At 39.4% G+C, this 19,255-nt stretch overlaps 1 long non-coding RNA gene across 2 annotated transcripts; it reads right to left on the bottom strand.

The window, feature by feature from the left end:
* Positions 2,407 to 18,728, bottom strand: LOC110396940. 2 transcript variants are annotated; one of them, XR_002437382.1, is made up of 5 exons: positions 18,565 to 18,728; positions 8,038 to 8,104; positions 5,775 to 7,425; positions 3,241 to 3,433; positions 2,407 to 2,736 (listed from the first exon to the last, which is right to left on the bottom strand). It is a non-coding gene; the product is annotated as an uncharacterized LOC110396940 (long non-coding RNA). The 2 variants fall into 2 exon arrangements; XR_002437381.1 differs by having other exon boundaries at positions 7,917 to 8,104.

A 19,255-nucleotide genomic window follows, 5' to 3' on the forward strand; every position in this document is an offset into this window, starting at 1 on the left:
AAGCTGCGGAGCAAGATAGACAGCATGAAAAAGCAAGGCTGAGAACCAAGGACAACTCCAGAAGAAAAGAAAAATAAAAGGAATGTCTCATGGCTCTGATTCGATAAGTACCTGCACGCATGGTTAAGAAGTGTTTGTGGAATACCTTGTTGACATGTAAAGGTGGATGGGAAGGTTGTAAAGGTGGGTGAGAGCTAAAAAAAGGAAACTTGTGAATGTGTATAAGTGATGTGAGAACCTGTAATAAATGATTTGGATTGTTCACATCTGAGTCCGTGCCTGGTTGCCAAATAATCTGTTATCTTTGATAGCTCTGTTCTGCTTCTATATGTGCAAGAAGTCTGCTGGTGGATTTGAAAGAACAGCCTTACAGGCAGCTGGAGCTAGGCACAGGACATAGAAATTGCAAGATTTATACTTTTTTTTTTTTTTTTTTTTTGCAAAGGTAACATCAAGTTTTGACTGCTGTCACTGGGAATTCCTTCTACCATTACATTCTTTTCCAGGTTTGAGACAAACTATTTATATTCCATTAATGTTAGCAACGAAATGCTAGCCTTATTGCAAAATCTAAAATTTCTATACCCTAGAATTATAACTTGGGACATTCAGAAGGGTTATTCTTTAAAAGGTTATAGTTACACACAGGATTCAAGATTCACATCCTGCACCAATTTCTGATCAAATATTAGGATCATCATTTCATGGAGTGAATAAGGGAAATTCTGAACTTTGTAAACAGGATAGCTGGTGAGAACAATTCTCTTATTTATATCAAATCTTTATCATAGTCTGTCTAATAAATAACCCTTCATAGGTTTTAATCCATCTTTAAAGTATGTGTCTCCAAAAACTCCTAGAATACTGGTCTAATGTAAAAAACGAGCACAATTATTGGAAGTGTTTACCTGATTCCTTCCACAGCCTTGCCACCTACTTGTGTTATTTATGTGCCCATCCTTGGGCTGAGGATAAGCTAAACTGAAAGAACTTGAATTAAGTACAGCATCTGCAGGTACAACGTACTAGATGCTCTTACATTAGTGCTGCTAGAGTGGGACAAAAATAAAATAAAATTTTATTCCTATTTACCTAGGATGTAGTAGTCTGAAGGACTCAGTCCACACATCACTGTTAAAGTGATATTTTATTCCTAGACAACTGACAAAGGCATTATTTGTATGTTTTGAGTCATTATTTATGTGTCACTGAAAAGCTAATCTTTCACCTACTAGTATATTAGTTTAAAATGGTAAAAGCATCTGATTATTTCTTCATTCATTCCCCAATACATTTCAAAAGCTAAATTGTTTCTAGATCTTCATGGAAAATTCTCATGTAGCTGTGGGTGGAAGGAAGGAAGTTTGTTAAGTAATTCTGAGTTCATTTTAGTAAACTTCCCTTTTGCTACATAGAAGCATATTTATGATTTTAATTAAAAAATAAAGAGGCTGTAAACTGCTGGTCAATTTTGCAACATTTTGTCACTTCCCATTAATGCAAATATAGAAGATGTATTTCATAAAATAAATATATAGAGCTAGGATTCATTTGGCAGGCTTATAGTCTCTTTTTACAGTACCTAGCATAACAGAGCTATAACCAACCCAGCTGATGTCTCTCAGCTCTACAGTAATATAAATGTTAATAAATTCCATCAGTTAAAATGTGATGTTATGAGAAGGATTACAAACAGGTACTTATATGAGCATTATCAAAGAGTTGTACCTATTTTATAAAACCGATCAGTCATTAAACACAATAGGGAAAAGAACAATACCCAGGGGGCTTTCATGGCATTTCACTTTTTATACATAGTAACTTGGATAGAGACACAGATTAATCAGGATTTGCTTTTTCAGTGCTGTCACTGTTGCTGGGTCAGCTCCACATCAGACCTCTCTTCTCATCATCCATCTCACAGGTGCCTCCCTGAGCAGTAGGTGGAACATCTCCATCCCTCCCGAGGTTAAGTCCTGCAGAACCCTGGCACAGCCAAGTCTCCAGCTGCAGTGTGTTACTTGGTGTCCACAGCAAAGCACTCTGAATTTAGCACCTCAATGGGACTTTTTTGCCAGTTTCATTTCCAGTAGAGAATGCAATGACTCAGAACAGCTTAAACCCCCAGACCAAAAGCAAACAAGTAAAGGTTATTTGATCTAAAATTTAAGTAGGTCTAATTTGTGTCAGACACTAACCCTAGAGGACGGAGAATCAGTAGGATGTAATATCACTATGTACTCCTCTCCCTTTCCTGTCAGATCTCAAGATTTCAGATGTGCAAAACCTTTCAGTACAAAAGAGCTCCTAGTTATTTCTCAGCAAGAAACTCCACCAAGTAATACGAGAAAGCCATTTAAAAATACATTTTCTTCTGTATTCATCCCATCTTAAAGCTTCAGATGTACAAATCTGAAAAGTTTACTACATGATCTGTTTACCATTCCTGCAAACGGCATCTGAATCAACCAAAAAACAAAACAAAAAAGTAGAATAAAACTAGAGAAAGACCTTTATTCAGTAGGCAAAAAACTACTGTCATCTTGGCATGATCGTAAGACAACCAATAGACAGTCTCCCAAAACAAAACATGGCCCATGTACTTAAGTTTTTGACTGTCCATTCAATAGATACATGAACACCCATTGTGCTGTCTTTCCATGGACACGCGAGATGGCCCTCTGCTCTTGTGGGGACATTCAAAGAGATCAGCCCAGTTAATATTTTGGCTTGCTCCTTTAAGAAACAAGGACATTAATGTGAGAACAGTGACAAAATGTAAGTGAAATATACATACAAAAATGCTAACATGTTGGAGTAGAGGACAGAATACACAGTAGTTTTTCTTAAGTCAAATTACCATGTGTTTATACTGAGTAGAAGTATACCATAAGGGAGCGTTATGGAGTTGCATCTGCTTGTTCTCAATGACTGGTAGCTTAAGTAAGGCTCTTCCTTTCACTTAAGCAAAGCTAAACACTTAGAACAAATGTTTGCTGTAAAATACTTAGCCAAAAAACACACACTGGACCTTATGTAACTTGCCCAGGGACCCTCACTGCACACAATCCCTAGACAAGAAAAGGGTTACGTGACGATACTGGCACTGGAAATACATTTTAAAGACTTAATGGCAAGTGAAGGCATAGAAATAATTGCACAGAATTAGGGGATAGTTTTTTTGGTTTGAATAAATGGCCATTATTCCAAATAGATATTATCAAGGAATAGTCAACTCACATTTTTGGAATCACAGGATTGCTGTTTAACCTCGTACAATGCAAGGATGCAAGCCCTCAGAAGAAGGGCTAGAAGAAACTACTCAACTTGAAAAACTTCTAAAAGCAAGGAGCCCAGTCTTCTTCAAAGGCCAAAATAAGTGCAGCTGATGGACAGGGGAGCAAGACATATCTCTGTGATGTTCTTCAGTGTCCTAGGAAATACAGTAAGATTGTTTCAGCCTCCCTTTACATACAGGGCAAGAATTTTGAAATATCATTTACATTGCTGCAATGACTCCCCTTTACTCATTCACCTCAAATATACATGAAAAAAAAAAATCAAAAAAATTACACGTAGTTGTAATAAATTTAATGATTATTCCAATCATGGCCAAGCTCAACATTTAAACCACTAGACTGCTCAAAGAATATTCGTAAGGGAACACAGTAATCCTCTTTTTCATATCTCCATGTATTGTTATGTGCCATTTTTTGCTAAAAATGACTAGCATATAAAAATGGTGAATCACTGCCCAAAAGGCAGATACTCCCGTAATTGATCATTAATGTGTTCCTTGTACCTTCATCTTGTTGCTGTCAGGGACATAATAATCTATTAGAAAAACTTACACCAGTCCAGTGTAACAGTGATTCCTAAACGTTTTTGCTCAACCAAAACCAGAATATTAAGTACTTAAAGACATATGCAAGCAGTGCTTGATGATATCCTATGGAGTTCATGGAGGGATAAATTTGTTGTTATTGCTGTTGTTCCTTGTGAAGGTTTCTGATGCTGATCGTAAGATATACAGTCGTTTTTCATCTCTTGCCCTTATCTGTAGGTCTTGTGCAACTTCAAACAAAAGCCACAAAGCACTGACCCCCCAGAAATAGAATGTCATTTGGGATGATAAATTCTATCATCGTATGTTGCAAAGACACAATTTAAAAGAGTTAAAATAAATATGCAAATTGCAACGACTAGCATTCAGAAACGTGCCTGCAGGAACATCAGGTACGTGCAATCAAGGAAGAAAAATGTTGCTGTATTAAGGGTAGCACCTTGAATTTAAAGACAGGGCTCCAGCAGAATGCAAATTCCTTTGTTAAACTGCTCATTTATATATGTTTAAAAAGCCTAGGCCATGGCTCAGAGAAGCACTGTAAACATGTTTAAGATCACTTCTCCTGGGAAAGAGGGAAAGCCATTCTCTACATGTCTTCTGTGACTGACAGTAGTGAGAAGCATCTGTTGCAGACCTCCATCAACCATGCTGGTCAGAGTGGGAGTGGGGCTATTTGACTAGAACAATTGTACTGGCAGTTGCTTCTGCTACTGACGTAATTACCCCTCCTTTCTATTGGTAGAACTTTTTTTTTTTTTCTAGACTGCAACTTCACTAATTCTATGAGGTGTGAGAATCTGAATCTCACTGCAACCATGCAAACACATCAGCATCTTTGTCTTAATAAAGGACTATAAAGAGGCCTCTTTAAGTAGTTTGCTATATAAGGACGCTTTCCAGAACAGGAAAGAAAGAAACAGAAGCAGGGAGATATTAACGTTTTGTCAGTTAATACCCATTGAGCTACAACAGGTTCCTTTTATTTGGTGAAAGTCTTTCAGTTGCCTGACAGAGTTTTCCTACCGGAAAATAATACACATATCATCTGTTAAGAGATGAATGGGTAAATTCAGATGACTTACTGACACCAAAGCTCACAAATCTCTTCCTGTTTGTCAAATCAGTTCTGTCATTAAAAGGAGGCATAGATACAAGCCCTGACCATACACTCCAGTGCACACACATGCAGTCATTACATGCCAGCCTGTACCCACTACTAGTATGCAGTACACTCTTGGGATAAGGCTGGAAACAAGCCTACGAAATGAATAACATGATCTGGCTTTCTTCCTAGTCCACACCTGAAGTCCCTTTAGAGTAAGACAGCAGCTCATGACAGCTGATGATTGGTTTCCAGCGTCTGACACAGCTGAAGAAGTTAACCTGCAAGATTTTAGGGCTTATATAATGTAGATCTTATGGGTTTCTTCTCACAGATTTGTGATACATAGACAGCACAGACTTCATTTAGAAAATAGCTCCCACTTCAGTGACGCATAGCATTCAGTTGCTCTGAAAGTAACGCCTCCTATTTATTTCCATGGAAATTACGACAGCTATAAAGAGCACAATAACACTATTTGATAGAGTGAACTCTCAGCTACAATAAACCATTTTTCAACAGTCACCACCACTAGCTATGCATTTTCACCAGCAATGAACAAGAGCCTATATGCTGTGCTTATAAAAATCTGCACAAGCAGAAGTGACCCACTGTCACCACTGCCAAAATGCACCAATCACCTCATCATGCTCACATCCACTGTTTGGCCTCCATAAACATTCAGCAAATATCAGTGAATGTTAATGGATGCCTGTCCTCCTTATGAAGAAGCAAAATTACCTCTGACAGGTTGTTGGCAATACCAGACAAATTACTCACACATAAACCACTAGTCATACAAAAAAAAAGAAGAATGGAACTCACCCAACTGGTGAAAGGGCTCTCTGGCTACATGGCCCTATTTCATAGGAAACAGCCCCAACACAACAGATGCCCTCCCTTTAGTGGCTGGCCCTTCTGTGATTCCAGGGAAGTTCCACCCTGGGTCCACCCCTTCTGGTCACGTAAGGAGCACAGGTGCAAAAAATTTGCCTGAGCTCCCTAGGCCAGCCACAACCCTTCACCAGTTCAAGCTGTGACCTATCAGTTCCCCTACAGTGCCATTCTTCCACACAGAGGAATCAAATTCCACACCTTTGCTTCATATGCACTTCCATATCAGACGCCATTGTGTCAGACTGCCCCTCTGCTGCCATCTGTCACATAGCAACAAAAAGTAACAGAATATTGGTGGGAAGATTCACCCTCTACTGCTATACCACTAACACCTGCCTTTGATGTCCTGAGCAAACATAATAACATAGGAGGCATTACTTTCGGAGCAACCCTCATAGCAATGACTTGGATTAAACCATCCATAAAAGCATGTCTGCAGTCACTATATTCTGCAAGTGGATTCCAAGGAAACATTAAAGAAATTGTCACAGTAAAAGTACTTTTCTTAGCATCAACAATTGCAATAAATTCAATTTACTTGGGTGCTTTTGTCAAAACCAATTAATATAATCTATTTCATTTTTCTCTTAACTGTGTTTTCAAGTCTTTTTGTATAGTAAAATATAATTTGGTTGGAATAAAGTTTTATAAATTGAGAATTTTCTATATAGTCACTCAAGTCTTGCAAGCTGGGGCCAAGTTGTGATTGAAGACTTGTCAAGTTTTAGTGCATTTTAATGTTCTGGAAAGGTTGATTTGCAACGTTGTGTGCAAAATAGTATTAGTATCACACATTTAACAACTTGAAGAGACTTTAAAATTTAAACATGGAAAGAGCTCATGGATAAGAAAGACACAATTTCCTGAGAAGGTACATACTCATGGGTGGAAATAATATGTTAACAAAATAAGCTTTACAAATTGAATTAGAATAATCATTGCAGGAGTAGAGGTAGCAATAAACATCATGACATAGCATGTGAAAGTGTACATATGTATGAATATATATACATTTACTGATAAATTCCTACAAGTTGTTATCTTCCTCTTACTCTCAGAAAGACACAGAAACTTCTCTAGAAGTTAGAGAATTGGATGGTGCCACCAACAGAGCTTGTTGAAGCTGCACTGACAAGGCTTGAAGAAAGCCTGGGTAGTCAGAGAATAGAAAATAAGGAGAAAAAGCCAATATTTTTAAAATGTCTTCTCATTTTTTTCTTAAAAGATAAAAATATTTACTTCTGCTTCATTATTTCAGTTTGTATATTATATCAAACACAGAATATATTGACCCTTGAAAACCAAACATTTTAATAACTTATTGTGAGACTGTATTAGATATACATATATATACACACACTCCTTGTGAAACCTTCCAACTTTGTTCAATCAGCACTGTGTCAGAAAAGCTGTTCTGCAAAATTTTTTTTAATTAACTGCAACCCCAGATTTCACCCACTCTTTAATGGGTGAGAAAGTAGAATGCCAGAATTATTCTCTGCTGTGACAGGTGTATGCCAGGCATGTGGACAAGGAAGCGGGCAGTCATACACAGGTTCATGTTTTTTCTTCACTCTACCTGTAACAAAGAGTAGTTAAATTACTCCAATGCATATAATGCCCCAATACCTTTTTAAGCAGAGGAAAAAAAAAAAAAAAAAAAAAGGAAAAGCAAACTCAAACCAGGCTACTAATTTGTTCCTACAGATCTGTGTGTGGACTTGTGGATGATTTTATCCTGACTATTGTAGGTTGAGTATGTCACTGGAGACTTAAGAGTGAGACAGAAGGTGTGTAAAGTAGCGTAACAGCAGCGTGGTGTAGAAAGGACAAAAGTTATTTGACTTCTCTGCACATAGACATCATCAAATAGCAGCTATTCCCCTGTAAGGTCACTAGCTGACATGCTCAGAAATTCCAAAGTGCTTTTATTTTGTTTTATTTCACTTTATTTACTTTAATTTACTTTTTGTTCTTTTAGGCAAATCAGAACTTCTAAATGGGCATAGAGCTGTTGATTACACATCTCACAAAAAAAGTAGGGTGGTGGATTTTACTGGAATATTGTACCTTTGGGGAAGTCATTCACAGAAGTTTAAATTCAATTTCCTTCATGAGCATGAAAGCTATTGCAAGGCAGATCCCCAACTTTTGCTGTTGGCTTTTCCTTTGCAAAGTACAGAAAGCTCACAGTTATGGCAGCACTGCATCTTTATGGGGCAGGATGGTATAAATGGTCTCACCACGGCACACTGCTTCTGAAAATATCACAGAAATATGCTGAAATACCCCCTAAAATATTCAAGACACATCAGTGAATTTCAAATGAAACACATGGTCTCAGCCCAGACATGCAACATCTAGAATTTCTGTCTCTTTCCAGAGACCTGAAATCTAAATCAGCTCAGTCAAATATAGAATACATACTTTTTGTGTTCTTACACTGTATTCACTTAGTTGTAAGAAACTGGCAGTAGTAATATAGAAAAACCATAAAATATACTCTGCAGACCATAAGCAAACTATAATTGTCATAAGAATTGTCAGATATTCACTTAAACATGAAGTCTGTTTTTTACTGGCATAATGCTCCTTTTAATCCATTTGGAGATTCTGTTCTCAAACTTACTTTATCAGATTGGTTTAAATACCAGTTAGAAATACAAGCCTAGACACAAAATGTGTTAAGTATTTATTTTGTTGGTTGGTCAATTGGTTGGTTTTGTATCTTGAAATATAAGATTTGACCTTAACATGATTTTTTTTTCAGTGCCAGTGTAGTTAAATGTATGCATCCAGGTAACTGCTAGCTCTTCTGGTCCAGCTCTCCCTTATGGGCACAGCTACCTGGAATATGAGTATTTTAAGCCTCTTCAGATCACTTGAAAATCATTTCCCAAGTGGTAAACTGACGTGATTGGAGGCAGCCCAGCACCCATAGAATAAACCAATTTAAAATTTTTGTCCTACCTATATGACTTTCTCATGTAGAAAAGCTCCTGGGAGGAAAGTGCTTTAAAGCCTGTTCCATAATACTTACTTCAGTATAATTATTCTTAAATGCTAAGCAAGTCCACATGAGGTTTTAGCTCAGAATAGTAATCCCAGATAATATGCAAGTGCAGATTTGTATGGACACTTGTTACCCTTTTCATAGCTAATGAAGGCAGCAAGGTTCTATGGACTACAGTACCAATGAGCAGATGCTGAGCAAATGTAACTTAACAACCACCTCCACTAATGATATATGATGAAATGAGCTAGGCTAGCTAAAGTAAGATAAATCATGTCTACATAGATCTAATTCTTGTATGTGTGAACAGGAGACTAAATGAAGTAGTGCAGTCTCTCACCTTGTACTGGGAATTTAAAGCCTTTGACAAATCCTTCATAGTCTAATAAGAAAATCAGGTTGTCTTTGGGCAGGTGGCAAAGAACTGTTAAAGACTAGACACTGCCAAAGTAACAAAATAAATAGTCCATGTTCACCTTGGCAAAGCCTCTATGCTAAGTCAGTGTTGAAAATATTCATAAATAAATCAGGAATTAAAGAACAGCAAGATGTAATCGCTGTTGTAATGCAAATAGCAATTAACAACCATATTTGCATTAGACAGAAAGCTATGAGGATAATAGAGGTTGGAAGTGCCTGTAAAGAATCCCACCAGCAGACAAATGGGAAGCACAGTGGCAGATAAAATCTAACACTGACAAATACATGGCACTACAAACCAGAAAGAACATCAGTCATGGGGAATTAATTGCAAACATAGTAACACACACGATTATCTCAGCCTCTCCTGATGCAGAACTTCCATGAACAGGTGGGTAAATTGGGACTGCAAAAGTTATGGTACAATGTTATCTTTACTCTTGACTAGGAAAATGGTGTTGGAAGATGTTAGAAACAACCTGTATGAAAAGAGAGGTATTAAGTAGAGCACTTGTATTTGTTCAGTAAAGAGAAAATCTAGCTAAAGCAGGAAGCATTCTGAGATGAGTGGCAAGACAAGAGGCCTACATGACTCCAGCAGCAGTGTGGGACATGGCAACAGACGACCTAGGCTGAAAGTAAAGGTAAAAGTGATAACAAAAACATTTTCTCTCCACACTCCCACACACCACAGACATACTTGTGGAATTCACCATCCCAAAACTGCTATCTGATGTTACTTACCTCATTTTCCTTCAGAAGGAGATGGGGAGCACAAGCCTAGGGAGCAGTAGGGGTGGCTCCCCACACTGTGGACCATGAGGGGCTCAGTCAAAGAGAGGTATGGCCATTACTTATTGATGGGATTAAAGAAGAAATTTTCTATTTAAGTGATTCCATCCAGTGCCCGGGATTACTTCTCTTGTATCAAGCAGTGCCAGCAGCAGTGCTCACACAAGGTAAGATCTGTGCCATCAGCACCGTATTCCCTTGATGAGGACAATGACATGGAAATGTTGCAGGTCCTTGGGGAGACAAGGATTACTGCCAGAAGTCATTCTCGTTCCAGCTGGGGGGCAGTGACACCAGACACTTGCCATTTAGATCAAAAGATAAGCAAAGGAAACTGCCAAAAATCTCACAGGCTGGAAAAGGCTAAAGTGCAGCTTCACCTAATTAATAACTGAGAACAATTAATAACCTTTAGTTCCTTCAGTAGCCCTTTGGTTTTTAGACAGCTGAAAAGAGTTTTAATTGTAAGGAGTGAAAAGTCCAGCCCCTCAGAAGGCAAACTGCACCCCCTGAGGTGGGAAACACCTTTCCCTCCACCCTTCCTCCACTGCCTGCAGCATCCCTGCTCATATGTTAAATTGTAAATCGGCGTCCTGGAAAAAGAAAAGTGTCAGAGCACTGGCATCATTAACAAACATCTTGAGCTTGCAATGAATGAAAGGCAAAACTGCAAGGCCTCCACTTTCTGGGATTTTAGCAGTGTTAGACCTCTCTGCTACATGCATATCTGCATATGAATTGGAAGAAAAAATATACAGATGTTCAGTTATTATCAAAATGACAAAAGAAAGCCCCAAATAAAGCTTTCTAAATGTTCTGCAAGCATATCACATCTATCAGAGAGCAAACATCTCCCTTTCCTCACACCACGTGTCCTAATGCCTCATTTCTTTCCCCAGCCTCAGGAAAGTAAGATTGCAGCAGTGCTGCCATTGCCAGCACTGCTGGGCTGCCCCAAGGGTGCTGCTCGGTGCCTCCCAGCACTGCGCTGCACTGAGCCTGCTTGTCAGCAGGCTGCAAGCCAACAAAACTCAGTGTCAGGAGAGATGAATAGGTAAGGATCAGAGAGGTAGGAATTAAGAAGGCTGCCTTATTAGATTGTGCTCTTCTCCTCCCCAGGCATTCCCTGCAAGAGAGGAGCAAGATACAACCCAAGGTGGGAGACACCATACAGGGCATGCGTTGAATTTTAAGGACCACACATCACTAGGATTCAAGAGTGCAGGAGAAATGTAGCAGCTAAACCAGGAAAGCTCAGGGATCTGCAGAGGGGCTTCCGGGAGTGAAGCAGAACATTGCTAAGGGGAAGGAAAGAGGCAGAGAGCATCAAAGGGAATAACAGCGGATAAAACAAGCTTCTGCCATAGTCCATGTATAATGGTCAGAATAATAGTGCTCTAAAGTGAAGCTGAGTTTTCCCACACATCAGAATGAAGCATTAAATAATGTTTGAAGAAAAATGCTAGATAGGTGTGATTTAATTCATGGCTCTGTTTTTTATAAAAAAAAAAAAAGAGTAGAAAAGGGATCCCTGACCACTGATCATGATACCTAAAAGATGATGTTGATTGATTGTGTTCAAGTTGCATAGGGCATTTATATTTGACTCCAGGTAGAGGTGGAGACACGGGATTATCCCATCTCTGAGACTTACATTTTGTAAATTATTTTTTGGAGAGGTGATATGCTTGTTTTGTTGTGGTTTTTTTTTTTGGACATATACTTAATGCAAATACATAATTTTTTTTTAAAAAAATCCTCCTTTCCTAGCAGAAATCCCTTTTTAGAAGACAAGAAAGAAATGATTCACCAGATGAACTCTAGCAGCTCCTGCAGCTATTACCCAACTGTGTGCTTCACCTTTTGCAGAGGTTACCTCTCCCGCGGCAGAGCAAGCAGAAAAGCAATGTGTGTCAGTGCCCAGCACCAACAGCCATGCTTGCACAAGGAGTGAAGAAGAATCAGGGTTATGCCATGAGACTTTGCCTGCAGCAGCTGAAGTGTGGACATGCAATCACTTCTGCCAGCCCTGTGATGGGGACACGATCTCCAGGATGGAGAAAATTAAAAATAGTTGGGGACTGAACCATAAAAAACTACAGTTCATAAGGTCTTATTCTTAGCAGTCATTCATTCACTTGTAGGTTTTATTTCATTTTACATGTTGCTATTTTTTATGAATAAAAAGCATTCACACTATTCCAGTAGTGACATTTAACTCTTGCTGTCAAAAACACTCTTATGTCTGTATTGGCAAGGAACTCCTCTGCACAGGTCTCCTCTGTGCACAGACTCTGTTAAAGCAAAATATTTTATAAATTAAACGTAACCCTTACCTTGCCAAGATAAAAAACGTTTTTAACACTTTTTAATCTCCATATAGACAGGACATTATTCATTTTGACACATTTCATCCAGTCTAAGTAATTGCAAGTGAGGAACCTAACACCAGGCAATTGATGGGTATTAAATTACAATCCACATGTCTACCAACAGATTATAGCATAGTTAAAAACATACCTTTTCCCCAGGGGGGCTTTAGGACAGTTCAGAAATCGAATTAAGGCAGCTAATGTGTTCCAGTATTTCAGCTGTAGCAATTCTTCTTCTGCCTGAGCCTTGCTCAGGCCCTGGGGAGACATGAGGTGCCCCTCAACCTCTGGTGAAAACCCTTCTCAGATGGGGAAGCCAAAGGCAGGCAGCCCCAAAAAGCATCAGGCACTGCCATTCCCACAGAACACAAGTCTGAGCTCTCCTGGCTTTGAGACTTAAAAGCCATCAGCATGCCAAGCCTGGGGATCGAGTTTGCTGGAGCTGAGCTGCACCCCAGACTTTGACCCATTAGTTCCATTTCAGCTAAAACACTTATGCCTGTTAAATTCAGCTGGTTTGTACCTGGCACACAGAGATTTTATTGAAACCTGTGAGAGAGTGGGGAAAAGATTTCTTACCACATTTGGCACAAGAGCATCTAAGGGGCAAATAGATAATGCCAGAATGGAAATGCAAGTCCCCCTCGTAAAAACTGAAGCAACCAAGGGACAAAAGGGCTCTATACCACTTGAAAATTTTGAATAAGGTATCTGCCTCAAAGATATGCCCTACTTTTAGGCTAGATGTGAGAATTTTTGGCTGAATTTTCGAGGCTTCTGTTGTTTGGAAAACTGAAGGATCCAGTTTCTCTGCCTTTGAAAATCCACATTTAATCATAACTGAATTAAGAAAAAATGAGGCAGTCATAAGTTGATCTAAATATATTCATGACAGTTAAACCTGGAATGACCTAAGTGTGCACTTATGAATATACTCCTGTAAAAATCATGGTTACAGAAAAAAATATATATTCATCATGTACCTTACCCCTGGTAGTTTGTTCATGAAATCATCTCCACCATGATCTCATACACATTACAAATGTTTATATGTACACATGCTATAATACGTGGTAGCAGAGAACAGTCCCATACATTAATCTTAGATATTTCAGTGATGTAGCCATGAGATGGTTATGTAAATGCCTGTCACAGTCAGAACAGAAGCCTGAGAACTGGAGATGCCAGCACCTTCACTCCTCCCCAGCTCATAAAGTAGCTGGACTTCCCCTGGGAGAGTCAGTGCTATAAAATATCCATCCAAAAGTCACCAAGCAGATCTGGAGATAAGGGGAAAGCACTCCTTTCCCATCTTCCTACACAACACAGGCCGTAGTGACACACATTGTCCCCATCACCTCCCGCTTTTAGATGTGCCAGAAGTAGGCAAGGGAGGGCACCTCTGCAGCCCTGAGGTCCCCGATGTCAGCAGCTTTCTGCTCTGATAAAGGTCAGAAGAGCTCACTCTCGAGCTGGGAAGGTTGGCTAGCCAGACTCTGCTTGAGGGAGCAGCAAGAAGCACTGCGAGGCACATATGCTGTTGTTTACTGAACTCTGCCTGCCCATGACCCACTTGCTTCTGCTGCTCAGGCAGGCTGTCTCATCCCAAAACACCATATTCTCATCAGCCCCAGCTTTCCACATACATAAAAATCAGCATGCACAAAATTTAGTCACATTTAAACTTTTATTTATTTTGGCGGATAGGAATTAATGATAGGTTTTGTACCATTTCATGTCTTTTCTCTATGTTTTGCAAAACACTTTAGCTTTAAACTCTTACAGCCACATGCCCCAGCACAGCATTGCCCAGAGACAATCAGAATTTCATCCCTTGATTGGAAAATAGGATGAAAAACCTCTGCTTAAAATTAACTATGGAAATTCAAATTCCTTTGATACAATGGAAATAAGTGGATAGAGACCAAGGCTCTTCCTCAAGCCCCTAAGATTAATATTTGTAAATATTACCCCTTAATAGTTTCAAATGTGATATAATAATCATAACACTTTGTTACAGAAATCCTGCTTATTTGATCTATTTTCATATTACTTTCAGTCTCTATCGCAGAATGGTTGAAAGAAAAAAAAAGCCCACTGAAAATATTCAAAACAATACCCTTGATACTATTGAAAACTGCTGATAACTGTTCTGACTTGTCTCATAAACACTCAGTAAAAAGGGAGGAAGAATGTGCCACAGGAGCCCTTGGTACCATTTTTAAAAATATATTTGCAAACTACCAATTTACAGAGGAAAAAAAGAAAAAAGAAAACTAAGCAAAGAAGAGGTAAAACCTGCAGTATTATTATTATTATTATTCAGAGTCACTCTCCATCCTAAATCCTAAAATCTTCTTTATAGAACAGCACAGACCTATCATTTAATCCTAACCCTTTTAGTGGGTCCAGGCATAGTATTTAACTTACAATAATACAGAAAGCTAAATATGATAAACATAAGAGATATAATAGGGTAAAAATATGAATAGCAGTTTAACGTATGTGAGTTACTATTACAGGCAGTTTAGGTCAATTTAGCATTAAGCTAAGTGAAAGTTACAGGATTAGGAAATGTCAGAGGTGTAAAAGAGAGATATAGGACTTTCTTTGGGTAAAGCAACATTTTGACTGGCAAGGAGCCAATAAAGATATTTTTTGTGATTGCTCTGCTGAGATAATGTTGATTGTTTATATCCAATTAATTTGTTCAGATTGAAAAGTTCTGTTTATTGACTAAAATAACAAAAGAGGGGTTCAGCCTTCCTCTGTGTTCAATCTTTCTTTGAAACTGAGTCAACGAACACACTAAGGTGGACTAAGGTAGGAATTCCTACCTTAGATTCTTTGAAATTATCTTTATTCTTGATCTTGGGTATTTCCCTCTCTTTTATGCATATTCTTCTCTTCTATATTCACATTATCATTACTGGTATGTATTTTGTATCAGAATTACATATTAATTTCCCATTTCATATCTCTATGTCTCTGTGTTACATGATATAGCTGTTAAAGAGAACTTTTCAGGAGTTACAGTGAAAGCCTGCTCACTGCCCGTTTACTGAACTACCCTCATTTCCCATATAATGTCTCAGGGTCAACAGCATAGCAAAGTGGAGAAAACCACGGTCATCTCATTTGGCATTATTTGCATTTCCCTGGCCAAAATAAGCTGCCCATACAACAAAAGTGAAATCCCTCAGCGCAAGAGTCAGTCACTGCCACTCTCCATTGACTCCTCTGTTGGAGAAGACTAAGAAGAGGGCAGAAAATTCATTTTTGGGAGGCAAAACCTACATCAGTCCCAGCATTTTATCACGAGTGCAAAGGAACAGTTAGCTCACCAAGGCAATTAGGACAATTTAAAAACAATATCTACGCTAATACCTCATTTTAATTGTCTCTATATGGAGAAATATATAATAAACACAAGTATTTTAAAGTGAAAATAGCACGCCAAGTACTGCTTTAAGAAGGAGCTGTAATATACTCTTTACATGTCATTTCAGAGGTGAGATTCACAGCAGTTTTGAAATAGCTGAATGAGAACTGTCATGTAGCACATGGAGCATTTCTCATACATGCTACCCATGCTTCAATTAAAAGCAAAATAACAAAAGAGAAATCCACAAACACCTCAAAACTGTGAATAACTTTGAAGTCAGTTATTATTTCTGCTGTCACCATCTGAATATTCTATTTTCCCCCTCTTTGCCGTTGTCCATTGTCACTGCTGGCAAGAAACCGGGGGAGCTAAAGAAAGCAGAACTAAGACAGATAAAAGGGTCAGTTTGCTGAGACAAAAGATGATATCACGTCGAGACAAATTACAGAGGTGCTGTGTCTAAATGTGTTGAAGCAATAACTGCTATACAACAGCCGTATCAGCAGGGTTACTCTGTGCCTCTTGCTTACGCACGCTGCATGTAAACGAAGGCCTTCAGCCCAGGCGCTGCAATTCAGGTCACACACACACGCGGCTCCCCGGCAGCTCCGGAGACAGCTAGCTACTGGGCCACCTGCAGGCCATCCTCCTCAGCCACAGAAACAGCTGAAAAGGAAGTCATTGGAAGTGACAGGGAGCCCGAAAGCTGCGGGCACAGCCCCAGCCTGACAGACATGCTGACCTCGCAGTAATGGGCCCACAGCTCCGCACATCCCACCCAGCTCACCCGCCCCAGCACCCGTGCCTGCTGGCCTCAGTGCCATCGCACACCCTGTCCTTCTGGGAGCTGAGGGGTGATGGGAAAGCAGTTTTATTTTAGGAGCAGCAAGACAAACAGGAGGAGCTTTCTGGCATGCAGGATGTGCATCGGGTCTTGCAAAACTGCTAACGAACTGAGCAACGTGAGAGGTAAAAGGTAGTTAGCACCTACAAGAGGAAAATACCACTAGCAGGCATGCTGCTAACCCTGGCAAGGAGAGAACTGAATGGTTAGCACTCCTAGAAGAGCAAGCTGCCAGCAGCTGGCTAGAGTATAATGTTTACAGAAAGTGAAAACACCACCAAAAAAAAACAACCAAAAAACATAGATACATCTATGGATTGATCTCATAATACATTGTCACCAGCTTTCCTGTCTATTTGGTGTTTGAGGCCCCTCTTTCTTGAGGAAAGAAGAAATTTCAACAGCAAGTGGTTACATAAGTGAGTATGACTTGCTAGGGCATGGGAACTTGTAAGAACTCCATAGTTCTTGCTGGAAACTGTTAATATGCCTCTTCCAACAGCAGAGCTCAGCCAGGGAAATAAGCAAGCCCCTAACCTGACAAGGTTTGCATCCTAAGACATGAAAGCAGCTTTTTATGCTTGGAAGGGACCTCCAGGTCCACCTGGTTCAACTTCTGCTCCAGCAGGGACACCCAGAGCAGGATGCCCAGCACCACGTCCAGGCAGCTTTCAGATTTTAGCCAAGGAGGAGACTCCATAGCCAGGGTAACTTGTACCAGGGCTCCAGCACCCATCCAACACTTAAGTGTTCCCGGTTCTCAGACAGAACCTCTCATGTATCAGTTTGTGTCCATTGCCTGTCATCCTGGCACTGGAAACCACTAAAAAGAGCTTGGTTCTGTACTCTTTTGACTCTCCTTTCAGTACTTATAGATATTTATGGTTTATACAGTCATCTTGAATTCTGCAGGTGCTGGAAGTGTTTTTCAAATCACATGCGACAACCTAACATTACTGGAGAGTCTGCTTTCCGGCTTGAGGTAACCAGAACATTAGAAAAAGAGAAGGATTTGAGGGATGGCTGCAGAGCCAGATTTTTAATGTCAAACAGTTCTGTAGACCCTGAAAGTTAAATATTTTGCTTCAGGAGAGTACTTATGTAGTCCGAGTTACAAAGTCACACTTCCAGTTCAACAGGAACAGAGTTAGATGCCTAGGAAAACACAACACGTGGAGAAAGGTTTTCCTGAGTATTCAGGAAAAAAAAAAGAGAGTCCAAAAAGAAAGATTACTTCCAACTGGTGGTTGCCCATGACAATCTGGTATTGAAACACTCTAAAATATTTTCAATTTCATTTTGAGCTTCTTTGGATAGCAACAAATGACTCTTCCATGGTTCTAGTTGGAACACTTGTTTTGTATCAAAAATGCTAGTGATCAGTTATTAAATGAGTCTCATTCTGTAGTCAAGTGATTACAGTGCTCAGAAATAGTTTTCATATAGTTCCCTACAGTAAGAAAAAATGCATAAAGCACAAAGTGAAGAAAATCAGGGACTTTCCAGTTTTATTTACAGTCCAGTCATCTTCTCATTCTTGAAAGACAGTGTCAATAGGAAAGAGAAGTTTCTACATTACTACTAGAGTTCAGTATGAGGTACAGCAAATTAGTAGTTGAAGACATGCACCCAGTTGACTGTTAATGTAGGAATTAAACCTCTATTTCCTACTTTTAAGGCAAATGCACTTGTTTAAAATTAATATATAAGAGGTAAGTAGTAAGACTTCCAGCATTTCCAAAGAAAACAAGAGATTGGTGGTTGTAACGCTATAATATGATGGAAAGTACAGGAATAGTACCAGGGTAGCACAATCCCAGACTGCAGAGAATGAGAACAAGCCCAAATGCAGCAGCCATGAACACAAAAACAAAGGAAGAAGAGCTACTCACCCTTAGAACACCCCAAGTAGGCAGGGATCACCAGAGAGATACTCTCACCTCCACTGCCAACCCTTAAATGAGGTCTGGGAAGGGGTGGATCCTGGTTCCACCCCCTTCTGGTCACTCAGGTGCACTGCATGCACCTGAGCTCCCCTGGGTTGGCCCTGCCTTCCCACCAGGTGCTCCATCGCTGGTTCAGACTATGACTTAGCATTTTTGCTACAGTGGTCCATGATGGATGCTCATATCTAAAAACTAATTTTAGATACTTGCTCAGGAGGCAGATTTGGAGACCTCTCTCTTTCACACTTCCATTGAGTGTAGAGAATATAATTTTTTCAACATTAGGAACTAAGCACTTAATTCAACATGTCAAATTTCATTAGAAGTGGATGCCCAAATGTTACCTGTGACCAAGCTCAATGTTGTCATCCATCTCCCTACTTTCATATTATCCCAGAAGACTTGATAAGATGAAGAAGTCCTCTAAATTTAAACACATGACACAGATATGCAGTGCTATCCTGTTATTTAGAGTTATGCAAATTAATACTCTTGTTACATAAAATACACCTCTATACAAGACATGTTAGATTCATGAAATATCAATAACAAGGGTAAAAGTCAACAAGGATGAATTTTAATTTCTATCTTCTCTGGAAAGCCATAGATATTCTGGCCTTCCTCTAGTCCCAGGACT

This window comes from Numida meleagris, chromosome 3, assembly GCF_002078875.1.
Source record: "Numida meleagris isolate 19003 breed g44 Domestic line chromosome 3, NumMel1.0, whole genome shotgun sequence".
In the NCBI taxonomy this organism is placed as follows: domain Eukaryota; kingdom Metazoa; phylum Chordata; class Aves; order Galliformes; family Numididae; genus Numida; species Numida meleagris.